Source organism: Esox lucius, chromosome 9, assembly GCF_011004845.1.
Source record: "Esox lucius isolate fEsoLuc1 chromosome 9, fEsoLuc1.pri, whole genome shotgun sequence".
NCBI lineage: Eukaryota > Metazoa > Chordata > Actinopteri > Esociformes > Esocidae > Esox > Esox lucius.
In genome coordinates this window covers 24,274,347-24,287,142 of record NC_047577.1, presented here as the reverse complement: position 1 = coordinate 24,287,142, position 12,796 = coordinate 24,274,347, and the positions used below count along the sequence as shown (strand labels likewise).

Below are 12,796 nucleotides of genomic sequence, written 5' to 3'. Positions count from 1 at the left end.
TGTTTCCCATCTTCCACACCAGGTCCCAATCTAGCTCGTTTGTATGTGTATATATGTTTCCCCTCTGCTCCCCACATTGTGGATCATTGTTGCTGTGTGTGCATTTAATCGGTGAGTGTTATTGAATGTACTGTTTGAATGTTAATTGTTAAGACGCATGTTGCGCACTTTTATTTAATTCAGTCATTAGTATTGTTTTTCCGTTCGTGTTTGGTTTGTTTGTTGTTTTAATAAATCCCACGAACGAGAGTACTGCCTGCGCCTGGTTCCCTCCAACACTACACCTTGACAAGTTGTTACAGGCCCACGCAAATTATATTCTATTTGTCTTCGCCTGTCACTTTCAGTAGGGGAAAGCGTTAACAATTATCCAACAACATAAACAAAATTATATTTAGATATGTGTATAATGTATATCCTATTCATATTTTCTAAAATTTGCTGTTTTTTCTGCATGCATCGTAGCTGCATGGCTTATAGGATATTGGTTTGTTTGACCTCAACATTGTTTCAACTGCTTATTTTCCGTGCTAATGGAATGGACAGGTATTGTAGAAATTATTATGGGTGCAACTTCCGGTGAGTTAGCGGAATGAGCTGTTTCCTAGTTCCTAGTGTTTCAACTATATTTTAACTAACATTGGTTTGTGTTTTAACATATGTTGTTATTATTATTGTTATAAAATGTCATTGCGGAGCTCTGGTACTTGTTGCGCCTGTTTGCGGCTAACAACCAGACTAAGGTAAATCTGTGGCTTCAACAACAGTGTTGACCGTTGACCACACACCCGCAACAAAAATTAATTGTTCTTTTTTAACTCTTCCCATATCTACAGGTGCTGGTCATAAAATTAGAATATCATAACAAAGTTGATTTATTTCAGTAATTCCATTCAAAAAGTGAAACTTGTATAATGTATACATTCATTCCACACAGACTGATATATTTCAAGTGTTTATTTCTTTTAATTTTGATGATTATAACTGACAACTAATGAAAAACCCAAATTCAGTATCTCAGAAAATGTGAATATTGTGAAAAGGTTCAATATTGAAGACACCTGGTGCCACAATCTAATCAGCTAATTAACCCAAAACACCTGCAAAGGCCTTTAAATAGTCTCTCAATTTAGTTCTGTACATAGACATCCTATATAAAGGCTAGACGTCTCATGGTGCAGTTACTTCCGGCATCACTGTCGGCCATCTTGTCACAGGCAGGCTTTCTGTCGGGCTCTGTGGTACCTGATGTAAGGTGAGTGATCAGCACGAACACAAATACTCTTATCTCGCTGAAACCTTTACGGATATACAAACGGTTTGGTGTCTTACTAACGTTATTAATGTGGCTATAATTCTGAATGCTTGAAAATGTTGAAATTACAGTTTTTCTTTTCTAAAAACGACTCAATCGTGCAGCGTAGTTGTGTATCACGGCTACTTGGGCACGTTATCACAATCGAGCTGTTTGATTATAAAGGTTTTACTGACACCAATAACGATTTTATGACAACTAATGTTTTGTCTAAATTACAATATTTGTGGATGCAGTTGTAGTTATTTGCTGGCTAATAACAATAAGCTTTGAGTGAGACCTATAGCAGCTAACGTTACAGTTTAGCTGCTAACCAGAAAAGTTTCACATGATTTTCAATCAGGTCGCTTTAAAAAAAATTTTTGCATTATGATACAGGAAATTGCCAGCAAGATGCCAGACTTTTGTGCAGCCTGCGGATGGTCCAATCGCCGTAGTCTCAAAACGAGAGCCCGTGGGATCACCTTTCACCTGTAAGATATGACAATATTATGATTATATTTTGGATAACTGAGTTACTGAGTGGGTGTATGTACAATACAGGTCCTGTTACACAGGAACAGCAGGGCAATGACATAATAGTATACAAGATTGTTGTTGACCCTAAGCTTTTTAGATGTTTATTTACACAATCACTGAATGTTTCTTTTGCACACCTTTTTATAACTAGTTTAGTGTGGTTGTCTTATTCTAAAGTACATACATGCACACATACATAGGCTACATACTATTATCCTAAACATATGTTAATTTAGGTGTGTATTTTTGTCCTTACCCTCAATGTTGAAAGAAGGGGGGGGGGGTGGAAATGTTAATATCTTTATATATCTGGTTACATTTCTCATGATTTTTTAAGGTTTCCCAAAACTGGAAAGATAAGGAGGCAGTGGGAACTTGCCCTAAGAAGGGATGGATTTGTTGCCTCTGACAGTGAGCACTTCAGGAGTAAGGACTTTGACAGAACGGGGCAGACTGTCTGGCTTAAAGATGGTGTTGTGCCAAGCATTTTCAACTTTCCAGCTCATCTTCAAAGGGTATGTGTATCATTGACCAACAATAATTCAAGGTGTATCAGACTGATATATCAATATGTAATTAAATGTCACTTTTTAGGGTTTTTTTCTGCAAGTTATATAATGTGTAGTTTATCACAACACATTTCAGACACTCAAAACTTCTTTACTTTATTTTAGCTGGTAGCAACAAGAAGCACAACCACATCTAGAAGAGCGGAAGACAACCTGCCAATGGACTTGTCTCAGGATGTACCTCAACCTGATGTTGTGAGTGTTTGCCTATGGAATGTCAAACAAATGAGACCAGCCTAGTTCTTGTTATGAACAAATGAGGGCATCATGTGAGTTGTTATATTGAATCCTTTAAGGTATATGATGGTGTTAGTAGTCTAAGAGCCCAATATTATTTGAGATGGTACTCTGTGTAAAAAGTTTGAGAACTACTGGCTATCTCACTTGCTCCGTCGCTCATACACTTAAATGAATAAACGTGTGAACATTGAAACTTAACCCAGGGGTAGGCAACCTTTACAATCAAAAGAGACATTTTTCTCCAGAGCCACAAAACATATTTTTGCTTTATAAGTGGACAAGCCTTTACAATTTCTTAAATGTATGCTGTTGTGTTTTCTGTTGGAGAATTGGAGAACCTTAACCTGTATTTAGCCTCACAGAATCTAAAAGTGAAGATTGAATTGTTAAAGTAGCTTATTAATTTCCATATATAATTTATATATTTGTATATTTTGGCAAAACAACAGGGAGCTACTGGTGAGAGAAGTTTGAGCCGCAAGCGGCAGGCCACTGACCACTTGTATTCATTGCCTGCTTGCCCTAAGGCAATAAAGGCCAAACTTGAAAAAGCCTCAGCGAGAGTGAGGAAACTGCAGCGGGAGAAGAGTAATGCCTTGAGGAGAGAAGAGGGCCAAGATGAACATACGTGCTCTTCAGGAGGAACTGAAGGAGAAAAATCTCATCAACGAAGAGCTGAAAGACAACCTTGAATGCTACTCAAGTAAAATAAAAATATTATATTGAATATTTTGTATATTTAATGTTCTTTGTTGACTTCCTAGTTACTATTAAAAGGATACCTATTGAATTACTTTTGCAAATTGAATTTCAGATCTTCCGATTCATCTCCTGTTGAGGCAGGGCGTAGAGTACACCAAGGCCCAGAGAGATTTTGCCCTTACGCTCCATCTGCATGGTCCAAAGGCATATCAATACCTGAGAGAGACCCTGCATATTCACCTGCCACATCCCAGTTCATTGCAAAGGTATTCCAATTTTATACTGAATTACATTAAGTACACCAGACAATATTATCATAAATTGTTAAACTTACTGATCTAACAGCTCATGTCTCATGCTGATACATGTTGATATTATAGCTATTTTTTGTCTGTCCAGTGTCCACAATAGGGATGCTTGGGTTAGTGGTTAAATTGCTGCGTGGTTAAATGTCTACTTTTTAATTTAACTAAGGTGGCTGTGCTCTCTTGATGCCAGACCTGATCTCAATAAAATGATGTTGGACATGCTGCGGCGTCAGGAAGATGAGGTCAAGTACGGATGTGTCACTCTGATGCTGGATGCCATGTCCATCAAAAATCACGTCCAGTATGATCCTCAGACACAAACAATGTTTGGATATGTGGACATGGGGGATCGATTGAATGAGACTGACGTGGCTTCCGATGTTCTTGTGTTTATGGTGGTTGGGCTTCAAGGTTATTGGAAAGCTCCAATTGCGTATTATTTGACCAGGTCCCTCACACCACAATCACAGACAGTCTTAGTAGAGCACGCATTAGAAGAGCTTCGTCGTCGTCAGATAAGAGTGGTGTGCATGACAATGGATGGTCATGCATCAAATGTCAGTATGTGCACTCAACTTGGGTGCGATCTAAAAGCAGAGCCCTTGAAGACCCATTTCCCACATCCAGTAACCCATGAAGATGTTTTTGTTATGATGGACGCTTGCCACATGCTGAAGCTGACACGCAATATGTTGCAGGTACATGCTCATTGTTGCCTACATTATTGCGCATATTTGCTCTGGTTGTCTCTGTTCAGCTTTTTATACATTTTGATTGTATTTACAAAATTGTGCAGAATATGGTGCTTTTTAAATTTGACGTGTGCAGTGAAAATATAAATCTGATTCTGCAGGCATACAGCCCAATTAGAAGCATAACGGGCAGTATCAATTGGAAGTACATAGTTCATCTGAACAATGTCCAAAAGAAAAGTGGACTACATGCTGCCAATAGAGTACTCTGGGGTGTATACGTCACTCTGGGGTGTATACGTCACTCTGGGGTGTATACGTCACTCTGGGGTGTATACGTCACTCTGGGGTGTATACGTCACTCTGGGGTGTATACGTCACTCTGGGGTGTATACGTCACTCTGGGGTGTATACGTCACTCTGGGGTGTATACGTCACTCTGGGGTGTATACGTCACTCTGGGGTGTATACGTCACTCTGGGGTGTATACGTCACTCTGGGGTGTATACGTCACTCTGGGGTGTATACGTCACTCTTTTTGTTTAGTCCGTTCTTTGACCTCTGATTCTGTACTCCTATTCAGGAAGGCACTAATGACAATGTTGCTTGTTTTCCCTGATTCCCATGTTTTTTCTGGTGACTCACCTGTGTGTGTCGGTTTGTGCTCAGCCCTCCCTGAACCCCGAAGGGAACGTGACCGGGTCTGATGTGGTGCTGCTGAACCGCTGGAGTGTGAGGACACCGATAAGCATGTGAACTTTGCTAATCAGAAGATTAAGGTATGTTTGTATGATTTATGTATATATGGCCGCAATAGTAATGGGCTCTAGGGCTTTTTTGTGTTTTTATACTTTTTGATGATGTTTGTTGTATCTTGTAGCGCCAATGTGCACTTAATTTCTCCTTAACTCAATCAAGGTCTCCCTGGCTGCTCAGACTTTGAGTAGCTCTGTGGCAGTGGCGCTCCGCACGTTGCAGGAGTTGGGCTATGCAGAGTTCAAGGATTGTGAGGCTACTTCGGAATTCATTAAGGTAATGCAGCTAGGGATTTGCATCATTGACCAAAATCATTTCCAACATTTGAGTGATTAATTGCTTTAACACCCACCCTCCCTTTGAAGTTGGTCTGTTGGTCAGCAACCCCAAAGGGTGTTTGTTAAAATGTGAATGCCACCAGGATTAACCCTTTATCTTTTTTCTTTTTTTTAATATGGGCAATCGGGAACGATTAAATAATTTTGACAAACCTCAAATTTCACAGTATGCAAGAACTTGGATAAAACTGTTTATACCTACCTCATACTTACCTCAGAAGCACCCTTATTGTCACATCTCAGATTTACAGGTTTAGAGCAGTGCAGCAATTTAATTTTAAAAAGCATAGCCACAGAGGAAATGGAAAGAAATCAAACTGTCTCATACTTGGTGTTTACTATCTGATACCTGTTGACACTCAGTTATAGTGATGATTTCAATGCTTCCAGTTAATTTAGATATTTGTTTATAGATAACAGAAAGGCTGTTTGACATCTTGAACAGCTGCAATCCTAGAGCCAAAGGGTTCAAAGCCCCCCTTGGTTCTAGGAATTGGACAAGCACCAGGGAGTTCTTGTCAAAAGCCAGGGGGTATTTGCTCACTTTGAAGATGGAAGATGGCAAACCCCTTTACCGAACAAAGAGGTCTTTTAAAATAGTGACTGTTGTATTAGTGATGCAGTGACACCATTTGTAGTTGCCAATACCCAGTACAAATTCTTTATTGTAATTAATTTATCAGACTGCTGATTGATAAAATATGGGTTTGTTTTATTTGTTAGATGTATACAAGTAGTCAATTTACAAATCATTAAATGATCTAAGGTGAAACTCTACTGGTTTCAGTGCATCCCTCAAGTCCATGATATAAGTTCATGAGATGCTCTGTTCTCTTGTTTATCTTCTGCATCAAGTTCATAAGATGCTCTGTCCTCCTGTCTGCATCGAGTTCATGGTGTGGTACGTATTATTATTATTATTATTATTATTATTATTATTATGATACTATCTTGCTCAAATTTGTTTGTCTGCAAATGTTTCAGTTCCAATTCTCTTGTATGCAGTTTTTCTCCCCAGATGCCAGTGTCAAAATGGTATGTATTGGATGGTCTGCATGCTATGTTGTCAATTGATTCAAGAAGGTTAAGTGTCCTAAAAGTAATTTTAAGGATCCTAAACCTCACACTGATGATACTTTTAAGGTCAGGGATGCAAACTAGTCCGCTTTACTAGTCACCCTATACCGTTAGTTTGCATTCCTGCTTTCTTGTGTCCTGTTTTTGCAGGATCATCATAGTAACACAGTATTTGCTTTTGAAGGTTCCTCTCTGTCCTGGGCTTCATCATAAACATTGACACATTGATGTCGATGGTTCCTGTGCTGCTTGAAGGACAGCGATATGTCCTGACTTAAAGGTTCAGCCAGGACCACTTGGAGCTTCTCTTCAACTCCATCAAAGCATCTGGTAGGGTTCATAATTTATATTTACCAGCCACAACACTAAGTGTCACAGTGTCAGCAAATGCTTGTTTTTTTTTCAGTTTGTCGGTCTATATGTTTTTATTTTTTGGGTAAAATGTGTCTTCTGAAGACATACACCCTAAGACATATACAATACCTGGAAGTGTCACAAACCATTTTGAGTATTTAGAAAAATGCCTGTGTTTGACTATTTGTTTGCAGAATTGATCATCACTGATAGTCTGAATTGTATGATAATGTCATTAAACTTATTTTATGTGGAAAGATCATTCAGGGGTGGCTAGTTCTAAACTGTCTTTCTTTTTTTTAAGCATAAAACATTTTAAAGCATGTATTGAATATCTGTGTACTATACTCGTATATCTTGTTGTTTTTATTTTATTTTTTTAAGGTGGCTGGAATAACAACCCTAATGCCAGCCAGTTCAAGTACATCTTTAGGCAGCTGATGGCCCGGTGTGGGGTTGTTAAACCATGCAGAGGCAATGTGACGGCACAGGATGACAGAGTCCCTACCAGCTGTCATCGACACCTCTACAAGCCTGTCAGCTGTAGATGTGTCCTCTGCAGCAGGAGGAGAAGATCTTCCATCCCCGTTTGCTGACATTCCTGCCCTAGTACATGACCACAGCTACCTTCCCGTCCGCTTCGATGGTCTTGTGGACAACGCTCATGTACATTTGAGGTGAAGGCTAACTGAAAGTCGATTTTCCCTATAACCAAAAGTGCCAATAGTCAGAACTCAGAATCTCATGATAGTCCAAAAAGAGAAGTGTTCCCTTACTTTCCCCATGCTTATTAATGATTATTGTTATAAGTTATGATATTAACTAAATTTCAGGATTTGTTGTGCGACGGGCTCTGAAGAAGCTGTCATGTGATGTCTGCCGTGCCAGCTTGGTGTCCCTGTTTTTTAAGTTAAGGCTGCACCACATCGCCAGTTACAAACCTCACCTTACAGAGCAACAACATGTGACAAACTTAATAAAACTGTCCTTTTCAAAGGGCACTAGCCCAAGGTATGTGTTTTCAAGGTACTGTCCTCTTTTAGTTCAACAGTAGTGTAGTTCTCTCTACAGAATTTTTTTGGGATATTTGTAAAGGGGAATCATGTACCTATTTTTTTTGGTGTGCAAATAAATGTCACTTTTTTATAATAGTTTAAAAAAAGACTTTTGTGTAATTATTCCATATTTTTTGTGGTCATTCTATATCAGAACCCCTGTCATACAATCCAAATAGTCTACAGGTAACCTCAGTGTGCTTCTACACGAAGAGGTTGCCACACAGTAAGCCTTTTATTGTCAGCATTTTGTCTAAAATGGGGGGAGTTTCCATAGGGCATTTTACAATACGCATGACCATACCTTGGCAAATAATGGTCTAAGGTACTCAATTTCATTCTATATTGATCTGCTTTTGCACACAGCTTCACAAGACCTGGTGCTAGGGCTCAGTTGTTTCTAAAGTCATATCAAGTGACCTAGAGGGCTGAAATGTGGTCAGTTCAGAGATGCTTGTTATCCGGCAGAAAGGAAAAAACATGTAATCATTATTTTATTGTAATAGTAATGTTATTATAATAGTACGAAAGTGTGTATGTCATGTTGCCATTCTGTACACTGAGTTTTAGTAGCCTATTTATTGATTTAACAAAATACCTTGTTTGTATATTCATTACACCTATCTGGTTCTGTTCAAGGATATTTTCATCTTGAAGTCCATGTTTTAATGGTTCATGTGTATGCAGTGTCATAACTACATCTCTGACGTTTATAACAAACCATTTGAAAATCAGTAGAAAATTTAGCAAGTTATGGTTATTTAGAAAGTACATGCACCATAAAACACAATGTTACGAGTGAGCAAGCGGCCTGTGGCAAGATGGCCGCCATTTGCGGACGTTGACCTCCATTGGCCAACAGCGAGGACAAGGTATCTATCCTTTATATATGATGTCTATGGTTCTGTAGGCAACACAATCATGGGGAAGACTGCTGACTTGACAGCTGTCCAAAAGATGACCACTGACACCTTGCACAAGGAGGGCAAGACACAAAAGGTCATAGCTAAAGAGGCTGGCTGTTCACAGAGCTCTGTGTCCAAGCACATTAATGGAGAGGGAAGGAAAAGATGTGGTCAAAAAAAGTGTACAAGAAATAGGGATAACCGCACCCTGGAGAGGATTGTGAAACAAAACCCATTCAAAAATGTGGGGGAGATTCACAAAGAGTGGACTGCAGCTGGACTGGGTTTTAAGCTGTCGCATTCCTTGTGTCAAGCCACTCTTGAACAAGACACAGCCTCAGAAGCGTCTCGCCTGGGCTAAAGACAAAAAGGACTGGACTGCTGTTGAGTTATGTTCTCTAATTTTGCATTTCCTTTGGAAATCAAGGTCCCAGAGTCTGGAGGAAGAGAGGAGAGGCACAGAATCCACGTTGCTTGAAGTCCAGTGTAAAGTGTCCACAGTCAGTGATGGTTTGGGGTGCCATGTCATCTGCTGGTGTTGGTCCACTGTGTTTTCTGAGGTCCAAGGTCAACGCAGCCATCTACCAGGAAGTTTTAGAGCATTTCCTGCTGCTGACCAACTTTATGGAGATGCAGATTTCATTTTCCAACAGGACTTGGCACCTGCACACAGTGCCAAAGCTACTAGTACCTGGTTTAAGGACCATGGTATCCCTGTTCTTAATTGGCCAGCAAACTTGCCTGACCTTAACCCTATAGAAAATCTATGGGGTATTGTGAAGAGGAAGATGCGATACGCCAGACCCAAAAATGCAGAAGAGCTGAAGGCCACTATCAGAGCAACCTGGGCTCTCATAACACCTGAGCAGTGCCACAGACTGATCGACTCCATGCCACGCCGCATTGCTGCAGTAATTCAGGCAAAAGGAGCCCCAACTGAGTATTGAGTGCTGTACATGCTCATACTTTTCATGTTCATACTTTTCAGTTGGCCAACATTTCTAAAAATCCTTTTTTTGTATTGGTCTTAAGTAATATTTAGTTCTAAGTTATAATCATCACAATTAAAAGAAATAAACATTTGAAATATATCAGTCTGTGTAATGAATGAATATAATATACAAGTTTCACTTTTTGAATGGAATTACTGAAATAAATCAACTTTTTGATGATATTCTAATTTTATGACCAGCACCTGTGTAAGTGTTGAATGATCTACAGCAGAGCTGGCCAACCCTGTTCCTGGAGAGCCACTGTCCTGTAGATTTTCTATCCAACTCTTATTCAGCACACCTGATTCTAATTAGTAGTAGGATGAAATGCGGCTGAAGAGAAAACCAACAGGACAGTGGCTCTCCAGGAACAGGGTTGGCCAGCCCTGATCTACAGTGTCAAATGCTGCACTGAGATCTAATAGAACCAGAATTGTTATTTTATCTGAATCAGTATTCAGCCGTATATCATTTAAAACTTTAATAAGGGCTGTTTCAGTACTGTGGTGAGGTCGGAAGCCTGACTGAAATTTTGTCTAAGAGACTGCCTGAGGTCACAAAATTGCTGAGTTGATTGAAGACAACCTTCTCAATGATCTTGGCTATAAAAGGGAGATTTGATACAGGTCTATAGTTGTTCATTATAGATGCATCCAGTGTTCTCTTTTTTAATAGGGGCTATTAAAAAAGACCATAAACATCTTTTCAGGTCATTCTGCTTCCCATGGAAGAAGCAGGTCAGGCTCCATCCCAATACTTTAAACACGCATTTTACCTGTTACTTTGTCTGAAGTAATCACTGCTTTGGATTTTGAGTTGATGTGTAAATAATACACAAAAGTTCAAAATAGGCAGAGCGAACGTGTTGGTTAATTACCAGTCTGTTTAACTTGTTAGGTGATGCAAAAAGAATATGTCAATCTCTGAAAAGTTATATTCTACCCTCACTCATATGTAGGTGATTATGTGCTCCCTCTGGTCCCTCTAGCCCAGAGGTCAGTCCCATTGCCAGGCCTTTGACAGCTGGACCAATACCCACACTAAACAGCAGACGTGGAGACCCAAAATGTTGGCAGTGTCACTGCTACCATGGCCATAATGTCTGGATTTAAGATGAGGAAAGTGGATGCACAATGTGGTGGTTTAATAAATGTTCAAAGAAACCAGAGGACAGTTTAGATGACAGTATTTTAACTGCTGGTAACATTAAATTTGTCTTTGACTCAAAATGTATTCCATATTAATAAATATTTTTGTGTGCCAATACAATACTGCTTAATACAATGGTGATTCACTGTTAAATACATTTTGTTTCTTTGATAGTGTAAAAGTGTCAAATGAAAATGGGAAAAGGTTAGATCTAGGAATATGCTCATTCTTCCTACCTAGCTTCTTTGCAATCTGTGTTCTTGATTCTGAGGTTGTTTTCAGGGATGTGAAACAGTCAATTGAGTTTCTCTCTCTAAAATATGAATTATACAAGTCTATTGTAGCCAATAGTTGTAATATAATCTTTGATTCTTTTGGACAAACCTTCTCTTGAAATGTGCACATAGAAATGTAGCTAATAGAGCCGATAAAACAAATAATGAAATGCAATCACACATTTTCACTGGTTCAGTAGTACATTTTCATACAATGTACGTGCATGACAGCACTATGAAAAGGGATTTGTAATTATTGATCTTTTTCCATATGTGTTCCTGACTTAAAATGTATGGCGGTTCAGCCATTCTGATGTAAATGTTCTTGTTTTTAAACAGGTGTACATTCAGTTCTTGGGTGGACTGACTGACATTCTCTTTTAGAATTCTCTGATACAGCCTACTTATCAGTGCAACATCATCACTATGGTCGTAGATTTGAGACATGTTCGTGCCATTGGTGGTTGTGGCTGAGGGGGTTCCCATTGAGTGGCGTGTATTAGGCTAGGTTTGTTTGTGGAAGGGGGAAACAATCAGCATAGGGGATTTTCTTGTGAAATTGCAATTTAGCAACATCTCAGGCGGGTTGGGCACCTGCCAACTGGCTAAGTATAAGATAATGCAGGCAAGGAAATAATTTTAGTTTTGTAAAGTAGGTGGGTTTTCCAACTTCATCTATCCTAATAACCTGGTTTGACCAGAATAAATCGGGTCATCAGAAAGGATCAGCCAGTAAAGTTTCTTGTCTTTTTCCCACTTGACTACACTAAAATTAGAGATGCCTTAAATGGCATAGAGATGGATAGAGGTCTCACTGTGTTTCAGTGTGATTGTGTATAAGTGTCTGTTCCAGCTTGGGCAGAAACATTGAGGAAATGTCGGTATATTTCAGTGGCTGATCCCTCCTGATGAGAGTTGTGATCACTTGATCAACCAGGTCAACGGGAGAGATCAGGCAATGAAACTGGCAGTGCCACTCAGTTGACTACATTGAAAGGATGGACGCTTTTATTGGTAATGTATATGCTAGGATGCATTTTCTCAGTTATGTAAGTGACTAGCAAGAAGGCATAGCTAAGGCTAAGCTAGATCTGAGGGGACTAGTTATAGTGGAAGAAATGTGTCTGCTGCTGTATTGATTATGAAGACTGATGTTCCTGAGGGTCGCCAGAGGGAGAAGGAGAGATGGAAAAAACGAAACACAGCTCAAACAGCATGCCTCTATGAGCAGGAATAGTTAAAGTCTTCATGGATGATTTCAAGCATATGACAACTTTCATGTAACCCTTAACACCCTGTTCAGATTGTGTGCTTTTCCATCTCCCCTCATAGTCCCAGTATCTTTCTATGAAGCTCCGGTGGTGTTTAAAATAAGGATAGTGAGAGAGACAAGCAGCCCTGTAGCAGGGCACATACTAATCATGTCTAAGAGCGCCACCTGAGGACAGCAATGTGAGATATGTAGGCCTTGATATACTGCACAATATACATAGCAAGGGATTTGCTATGAAGAGAATGAAGAGAATGAAGGGAACTACATGTAAAACAAG

The 12,796-nt window shown here is 39.5% G+C and overlaps 1 long non-coding RNA gene across 2 annotated transcripts; it reads left to right on the top strand.

Annotated features, from left to right (window-relative positions):
* Positions 1–3,399: 3,399 nt before the first annotated feature.
* On the top strand, positions 3,400–6,865 carry LOC114839835. Of its 2 annotated transcripts, none has more exons than XR_003782211.2 (4): positions 3,400–3,611; positions 5,015–5,124; positions 5,264–5,377; positions 6,701–6,865. It is a non-coding gene; the product is annotated as an uncharacterized LOC114839835 (long non-coding RNA). The 2 variants fall into 2 exon arrangements; XR_003782210.2 differs by lacking the exon at positions 6,701–6,865 and adding an exon at positions 6,295–6,356.
* Positions 6,866–12,796: the final 5,931 nt, after the last annotated feature.